Below are 8,586 nucleotides of genomic sequence, written 5' to 3'. Positions count from 1 at the left end.
TAGATAAAGGAAAGTATTTATCATATAAGAAGAAGGAGTCCACAATAAGGACTTATTTGGTAACTCGGAAGTTATGATTGAAAGTACAACATAGTACGAAAAGTAGATGCAAGATTTGGGCATCATCTGCAGTCAAGAAAGCCATAGTGTTAAATACTCTTTCAAGGAAACATAGAAGTTAAGGTTATTACCTAGGATGAAGAAATAACGTGTGGAATCATTATTCAAGTCCTATTTCGTTGATGATTCTGGGATGTTATCATCCTAAGGGGGAGATAATTGTAACGCACGTACATTAGGGCTAGTCAATTTAGAGACGATAAGCTTCAAAAATGACTTTTCGATAGAAGATTATTTATATTGAATAATCTTAACTAAGTTGTTGTATATGTTATAAGGATTCCATACATATAAAGAACGTTGAAATCCGAGTTATAACGAAGAAGTTATGACCTGTCGAAGTTTCGCGACAGAATCGACACAACGCTGTGTGACGTAAAAAGTGAATTTACGATAAAGTGCTTTTTAGCCTTAGTGATCTAAACGAAAGTTGTAGAGTTCGTTAAACCGAGAGCGTGCATAAAAAGAACGCCCAAATCTGACTTCGTATGAAGAAGTTATGATTTTCCGAAGTTTCAGCTTAGCGATATGCAGCTTAAATACTCAATTTGAGATCGAGCGGTTTTTAGCCGAAACAATCTAAACGAGAATTGAATATCTCGTTGATAGTAGTCCAACGGTGAAAATACAGACGAAAACGGACGTTGGATGAAGAAGTTATAAATTTATAACGGAGTTTTCCTGTCCCGGCCTACTAAAAATAATATAATAAAAATAAAGTCGAAATCAGCCGATGGAGTCTAAACCAAAGTTGTAGAGCATAGTCTCACCTATGTGTGGATATAAAAAACGTAAAAAATGGAGCTCGTATGCGAAAGTTACGCAAGTTTGAAGTCTACTTAATCGAGTACGCCCAACGTAATTTTGGAGTATGCCCAGCGTACTCAGAACCGTCTTAGCTACGCATGCAATAACGTCTCTCGAGCATTACGCATGCCATGACGTCGAAGTACGCCTAGCGTAACCAAGATTACACCCAACGTAATCTAGGTTTCCATCCCCTATAAAAGGAAGTCGAGGGCAACCGATTCTTTTGCTCAAATTCTCTTCTCTCTCTCCCGTTTTGCCTCGATTTTCGTGCAAGAAATATTACGAAGCCCCGATATCATTCCCGAGCCACGAAACAAGTTCCGAAGCCCTGAGGATCCCGAGAGGTGCAATTCCTGAGCCGAAACTCTGCCCCCAAGAAGCCAATTTTTGTGAAGATCTTCCAGATCTACCGAAGAATTCTACTTCTACAAGTCGTAGTGTTGTCCGATCATCTTCTGATCAAGTGAGTGTGTGGTTACTTTCTTCTAACACATAAATATAAAGTATTAGCTATGAAATACGTGCTATGTGGTATATATTATTTGTCTATTTGAGATGGGCTTGGATTGATGTTTTTATACGCGTGTTAAATGATTTAAACTATATATGTAATTTATATCTACAAATATGTTAGGTAGAACATGGGTAGATGAAATAGTTGATGTGTGTTGAAATAATGTGATAAGAGATAGGTGAGGATATAATGGTGATGATAATTAGGCGATGATTGATAGGTGATGAATTACGAGTCCAGGCGATGTTGTGGCTGCGTATTCATGCGATGATAGTCTAACCCTTATTATGAATTACGAGTCCAGATGATGTTGTGGCTGCATATTCATGCAATGATACTCTAAACCTTATTATGATTTATGAGTCCAGGCGATGTTGTGGCTGCGTAATCATGCGATGATACCCTAACCCTTACAAGACACATATTGAGGGAGTGATCCCCGAATTAGTATTGTCTATGCGATGTAGGCGATGATCGTTAGGAAAAGTTCTTAGGAACAAACATATTAGGAAATAAGATGTAAGGAGATGAGAGGTAAACATGATATAGGAGATGACCCTTAGGATAATATCTTTTGGGAAGATTAAACGAAGATAATGGGGATGGGTAATTGGGTTGATTGTTTGATGATTAAATATAATATTATTGTGGGTTGAAAACCCTATACGCTTAACAGGCTCCCAAGCCTGACCCACTTAGTTTTCTTTGCATTACAGGTAATGGCACAAGAGTATAAGTTGGTGGATTTGACGAGAGATTTTGGATTATACATTAGTAGTTATAAATAACTGTTGTGAGGTCTATTTTATATTGTTTATGCTTTTGGTCTGTATCGGAACATGACATCCCAAGATTTTGTTATTTAATGAAAATACATTTCTTTAAAGAAATGCTTTGATAAATTCTTATCACATTTTTTTTGGGAACAAATTCCGCAACTGTTTTCTTTAAACGATTACTCTTATTTTAAAAATAAAGCATAAACAAATCGGTCTTTTTTGGCCGTGAAAAAGGGGATGTCACTAGATTAGAGCCCAACTACAAGCATCATGAGACAGTCAGAAAAGCTATGCTGATAAACGACGAAAGCCCTTGGAATTTCAAGTCGGGGATCGAGTGTTGTTAAAAGTTTCCCCCTAGAAAGGGGTGATTTGTTTTGGGAAACAGGGAAAACTAAACCCACGATACATTGGACCCTTCGAGATTCTTGGCCGAGTCGGTCCAGTGGCTTATAGACTGTAGCTACCCATTGAGCTCAGTAGTGTACACCCCGTGTTCCATGTTTCCAATTTAAAGAAGTGCTTATCCGACGAAACTCTCGACATTCCATTAGAATACATTGAAATCAACGAGAATCTCCTGTTCATCGAAGACCCAGTAGAAATCATGGACAGGGAAGTGAAGCGTACTAATCAAAGTCGCATTCCGATTGTGAAAGTTCGATGGAACGCGAAACGTGGACCAGAATTCATATGGGAACGCGAAGACCAGATGAAGCAGAAGTACCCTCACCTATTCTCGCATTCTCGAATCTAGCTTTAAAAAGAATTTCGAGACGAAAATCCCTCTAACGGGGGGATGATGTCACAACTAGGAATTCTGATACGTTGTAAACACTTAACAAAGAACGACATTGTAGCTAAAACTGGAAAACATGTATGGTGTTTATTCAATGATAACAAAATTCCATCAAATACCTTATACAAGCATTCAACTAGTCAACAAAAGTTGGAAACCCTAAAAATCCCGGTTTAAGTCCATTTTGGACTAGGATTTTCTTATTGGACCTAATGGAACAATAAGCTTCCAATTTGACTATTTTGGGCTTTGAACTCTTAAATGGGCTCAAATTGGACCCACTTTCATTTATTTTTAACTTTTGGGCCATAATGGGCCCAGAATGCAATAAAATACCCTTATTAGGCCATAACAAATCTAATTAACCTAATTGGGCCGTAAAACCTCTTAAGGACCCATTGGGTCGAAGATCATCAAAATGGGCCCATAATATGGACTCAATAACACAAAGGCCCAAACTATTCTTTCTTCTACCTATTCTCGGCCCAAGTGCAAAAAAAATGAAAAATCAAAGAGATAAGGAGGGTTAGCCACCTCCTTATTACATTATGGATCTCCATGCAAAACCTCACATGTCTCCATGCCCCATCCCTTCACCTCTCTCTTCTCCTTCTCTTCTTAATTCTCGGCCCAAAAGAAAGAACGCCCACACACAAATCACTTAAGTTTTCTCTAAAGAACACCATCATATCTCCTCTTCTTCATAATTTTTTTTCGAGATTTAGGGCAATACAAGGAGGTTATTCCATAAGGATCATCATAATTGGTAAGGTATTATGTAGATCCATAACCTAGTCTCTTTATTTCATCAAAACTTCTTCCTAACTCACACAATTTTCATGATCTACTCCTTAGAAGCTTCTTAAGTTTGAAATCAACCCAAGAAAGCTTGCTAGGGCCGAAAAATAGCAACACACTCTTCCTTTTCTTCTTCAAATCAAAAACAACAAGCAAAGGTGAGTTCATACCCCTGTCTTTACAGTTTTCACAAGTTTTATGGGGGAGAATACAAGTAAAAATGTGTAGATCTATGTATATGTGTATGTTATGTGTGATTTCATGTGTTTATGTGGTAAATATGTAACAAAAAGGAAAGAAATCTCGAGATCTATGGCTCTAGGAGGAAGATAAACATGATCTAAGATATATTACACTAAACAAATCAATAAAAATTACCCTCTAAGGTGATAATAAACATAATGCAACATAAAACTCATTTTTGGGCTTAATTTGTCAAATAAACAAAAGTTGAGTTGAAAGTTGTCATTCAAGGTTTTCTTCAGGACTAAAAGAGTCAAAACAGTAAAAATATATGTTTTTATAAATATCATACTCTTTAAAGGGCTAGAAATGTAATTTGTAGCTTAATAGGCCAATTTTTGGGCTTTTCGGCCCATAGAGCCAAAAATTGCGAAAAATATGATTTTCAAGAGATTGAAATGGTAAACTTATCAAAACAGGGAGTAAAAGGGTAAACAAAACTAATTCAGGGGTTAAAATGATTTTTTCCAAACAAGGATAAAAAATGTAAACTTTTTGGATTTTAGGCCAAAATTGTAAAAGTTGCAAAAAGTTTCGACTTTAACTGAAAAACTCTTTACTGGAGGGGCTGAAACTGCCAAAGAGTAAATTTTGAACTAAAAACATCACTTAAACAAGTCTATGGGTCAAAAATGTCAAGAAAATGGTTTAAGGGTCTAAAAGGTCTTTTTTTTTAAATAAGGGACTAAAATTGTCATTTTTATTAAAGAAGGGCTGAAAAGGTCAAATCAATATTTTGAACCAATTATTTTATTATTAAGATATTTGAGTCAAAAATACCAAACTACAACTCATGAAAATAGAAAGATGAATATACGTATAATTCCAAATATCGTTATAAACAACTGACCGGCCTCGTGCCGATACGGAATTAAAAATCGTTAAATCAAACTTTCCAACAATTATACTATACCTAAAACAAGTAAATATTCAAATCTTTGTGCTTGAAAGTCTCGAATCATGCTTATTGGTCCTTCGTGACCCATTAACATAACTTTTGAGCCCAACGATAAAAATAAATGTTTATTGGGCCTCCTGTGACCCAATTACATGCTTAAGGGACCATCAATGGCTTTCAAGTGCTATTGGGCCTCAGTGGCCCATTAGCATTGCTAGTAAGGTCCAAATAAATCAATACGAAATGGGCCAACATGTCCTTCGTATACCCAACAGCCTTAAATAATACACGGAATTAGCAGGACCTTGTAATCCTCTTCTCCTCGTTTGTTAGGCTTACCTTCAATTCAGTAGACAAATACAGGTCGTTAATCAATGGTAATCAAATTCAATTTGGTTTCAGTGAGTAATAACGAACGGTACCTTTATGGGTCGTTTGTGGTCTGTAGTTATAATCAAAGTCTCCTAGAGGGAGAGCGAAAATTTGTGTATAGATCTATACGGGGGTGACTCCCCCACACCTCAGCTGTTCGCTACAGTTAGACTCGGCCAGTCTAGGGTGATAAAATCTTAAGATCAATTCTGACGTTCGTTAGAAGGTTAGGACATACAAACTAGTCATTATCATGCATGATTATAACGACTCACATAAATAAAGCCAATACTATCTGTGTAATCAAGGAAAATCATAATCATTCGTTGTAATGGCATAACAATTCGAAACAATTATATTATATTATGTTATCGGAAAACATCAGGTTTTTCGAGGAGATCAACACCATTCGCTCGTACTTTTCAATAACTATCATGCAAAACTTCTCATTTATACACACTTTGAAATCACTCACGTACAAAACTATGGATCTTCACACTTTGGTATAAACAATTGTCTTTTCAGAAAATATCGGATTTTCTGGGTTTTATAAACTATACAAACATTTTCAAAACAACTCTGCTTATTGATGAGAATTGTTATCGAGATTTGAGAAAGTAAAGTTTGATTTGAGTAATTGAAGATTTAGAACATGAAGAGTAAATATTAATCAGATCTCATATTGATAAAGACTGATTACAAAATAAGCAGAAAAGAGATATCTGTTACGAAAGTCCCTCTCTACTTCTAACCTCAGTCCTTATTTATAGGGAACATGAGTGTACAAAAAATATACTAAGTCTAGACATTTCACTTCGCATAAAGATGACTTAGTAAAATAACATAAAATACGAAACTATACAAAACACTATATTCGACTTTTACAATTTTACATCTACATTCTCCCCCTTTGTAAACAGTCGAAGCTATTCATCCCATAAGCTTTTGAACAGCTGAGTGGATTGTCTTTCGCACTTCACCATACCAGGAGATCACTTTCTTGAGATCTTTCTTTTCTCCTTCATTGTTCTTCTTGCAATTGTTCATACGAACAATAAAGTGCGTATATTGCGAAGAATTATATCTTTCAATCTCTGAGACTTTAAACAAGAACTTCTTAGGTTTCCCTTTTGTATCTCTTCCAGAAAACACCATGCTGAACGATTTCAGGCATATTTCCCCAACAACATATTTCGATAATGCTGATTGAGATAAAGTTTGTTCCCAAGGAACGTTCACTTCTCTTCCCAACATATTAGCCAGTTCTTCATCTGTAAGGGCCAAACAATCGAAGTAGTTGTCAATGTATGTCTTCACATGTGCGAAACCTATCTTGAACACTTCAGTCTCAGAGCCTTTGAGATTATTTTCTTCCATATGCTTCAAAATTAGAGCCACTTGAATTAAATCATTGCAGTTCATCAAAGGAAAATCAGCTACCGTGAAGTCATACTGCTTGTTGTCTGCTCAGATAACAAAATAACGAAAATTTTGAAGCATGTCTTCAAACAATACATTGTTCTTGATTGTCAGCACCTGTTTGATCTTCATTAATGACCAAACTTCATCTGGATTCTTCCCCAAGACAACATGAAATCTGATTTTCATGTGTGTATAATCATCAGGATTATCAAACTTCTCACTAATCTTGTACTGAGCAGTGATGAATAGCATTTCATTGATTGGAAAATCCAGCTGACAATTGTCTGAATTCGGAATATCATAACTTCTTTTTGGCTTCTTCTCGAATTCATACATTTCCCTTCCGACAACTTTTGACTCTATAGTTTCGTAAGAGTAAAGCTTCGCAGGATCTCCTTTGTTCATTGTGGGAGGATCACTTGCCCTCTGCCTCATGATGCTTTGTGCTTGCCTCATCCTTTCCAACTCTGCTTCTGCCTCAGCTTTCTTCTCCTCCTTTGATTTTTCATATAAAATCCCTTTTCCTTTTCCCACCATATCTGTTTGAGGTTTTGAACTTGAACCTCCTTCTTTTTCTCCAATAACGATTCCTTTGGCAATCGTTTTTGTGGTTACTGTGGTTGAGGAAATTGGCTTCGTAAGTATGGGAAGAGTATTTATAAGCTGAGTAGATATAACTTTCCCAACTGTCTTCGCATCCTCTTCTTTACTTAAGCTTTTCTCTCCCCCTTGCACCCCTGTGAAAGCAGGTGGGGCACCCTTTGGTAGTAAAGAAGTAAAATTGGGAAGTGGAGCAAGATCTTTCTGAATTGCTTGTTCTAAAGTATTAATCTTTAGAGACAAGAACTCAGGAGTGAGAATTTGTGTAGTTGAAGATTGCGAAACCACCATTTTAAGCTCAGACACCAACTTGGTTAGCTGATCAAGCTTCTCCTTTGTTTCTTCGTTATGGGCTTCAAGAATAGGAACATCAACAAACTTTTGTACTCTTGAAGAAACCTCCGCAATCTGCTTTTGAACTTCAGCATTTTGAGTATGAATATCCTGAAGCTCCTTCGCAATTTCAGATTTCAACTCTTGAAGCTTATAGTTGACATCCTCCCGAACTTTCTTCACATCTTGTACAAAAAGAACATGACGTTCTTTTGCAGCAGCTTTCAAATCCTTGACCACTGAAGAAAAATTTCTCCCTTGTGCTTGAATGCGAAGCTCATTATTCTTTTCAGATTGATCAACCTTCTCCATAATACGCTTCTCAGCACCTTTGATCATTGCATCAACCTCCATAGCTGAAATAGAAGACATCCTGCCGGAATCAGCTTACGACTGAATAATAGCATTCAACTTCTGATTCAGGATTTTAAATTGTTTTCCTGTCATAAGCATATGATCATGAATATCCTCCTCCTCTGAATCAAAATGAATATCTTCAATTAGCCCTCCAAAGGCACCTCCTTCAGCTTCATTATCAGATAAAGGTTGCGAAGGTTGAGGATTTTCGGGTGATTGAGATGGAAAAAGGGTTGTAAATGGGTTTTGAAGAGCATGATCAAAAATTGATGAAGTGGTGGATAAAGTTGTAACTGGAATTGAAACAATTGGTAATGAAATAGGTAAGGAGATTGGGATTGTGGTTTCAACACTCATGATAGGTGCCCCCGTATCAGATACATTGACAACCGTATCAGAAATAGGTACCTCCTCAGAAACTGATTTGGTAGTGACTATTTCGAGTGGTTTGGTGAGTGGTAAGGTGGTAGAGATTTGCGAAGTATGGATGATAGGTAATGAAACATTTACCGTAGATGTTACTGGTGGAGTTTCTGGTACT

This window comes from Lactuca sativa, chromosome 9, assembly GCF_002870075.4.
Source record: "Lactuca sativa cultivar Salinas chromosome 9, Lsat_Salinas_v11, whole genome shotgun sequence".
Classification (NCBI taxonomy): Eukaryota; Viridiplantae; Streptophyta; class Magnoliopsida; order Asterales; family Asteraceae; genus Lactuca; species Lactuca sativa.
This window is presented reverse-complemented; position numbering follows the sequence as displayed.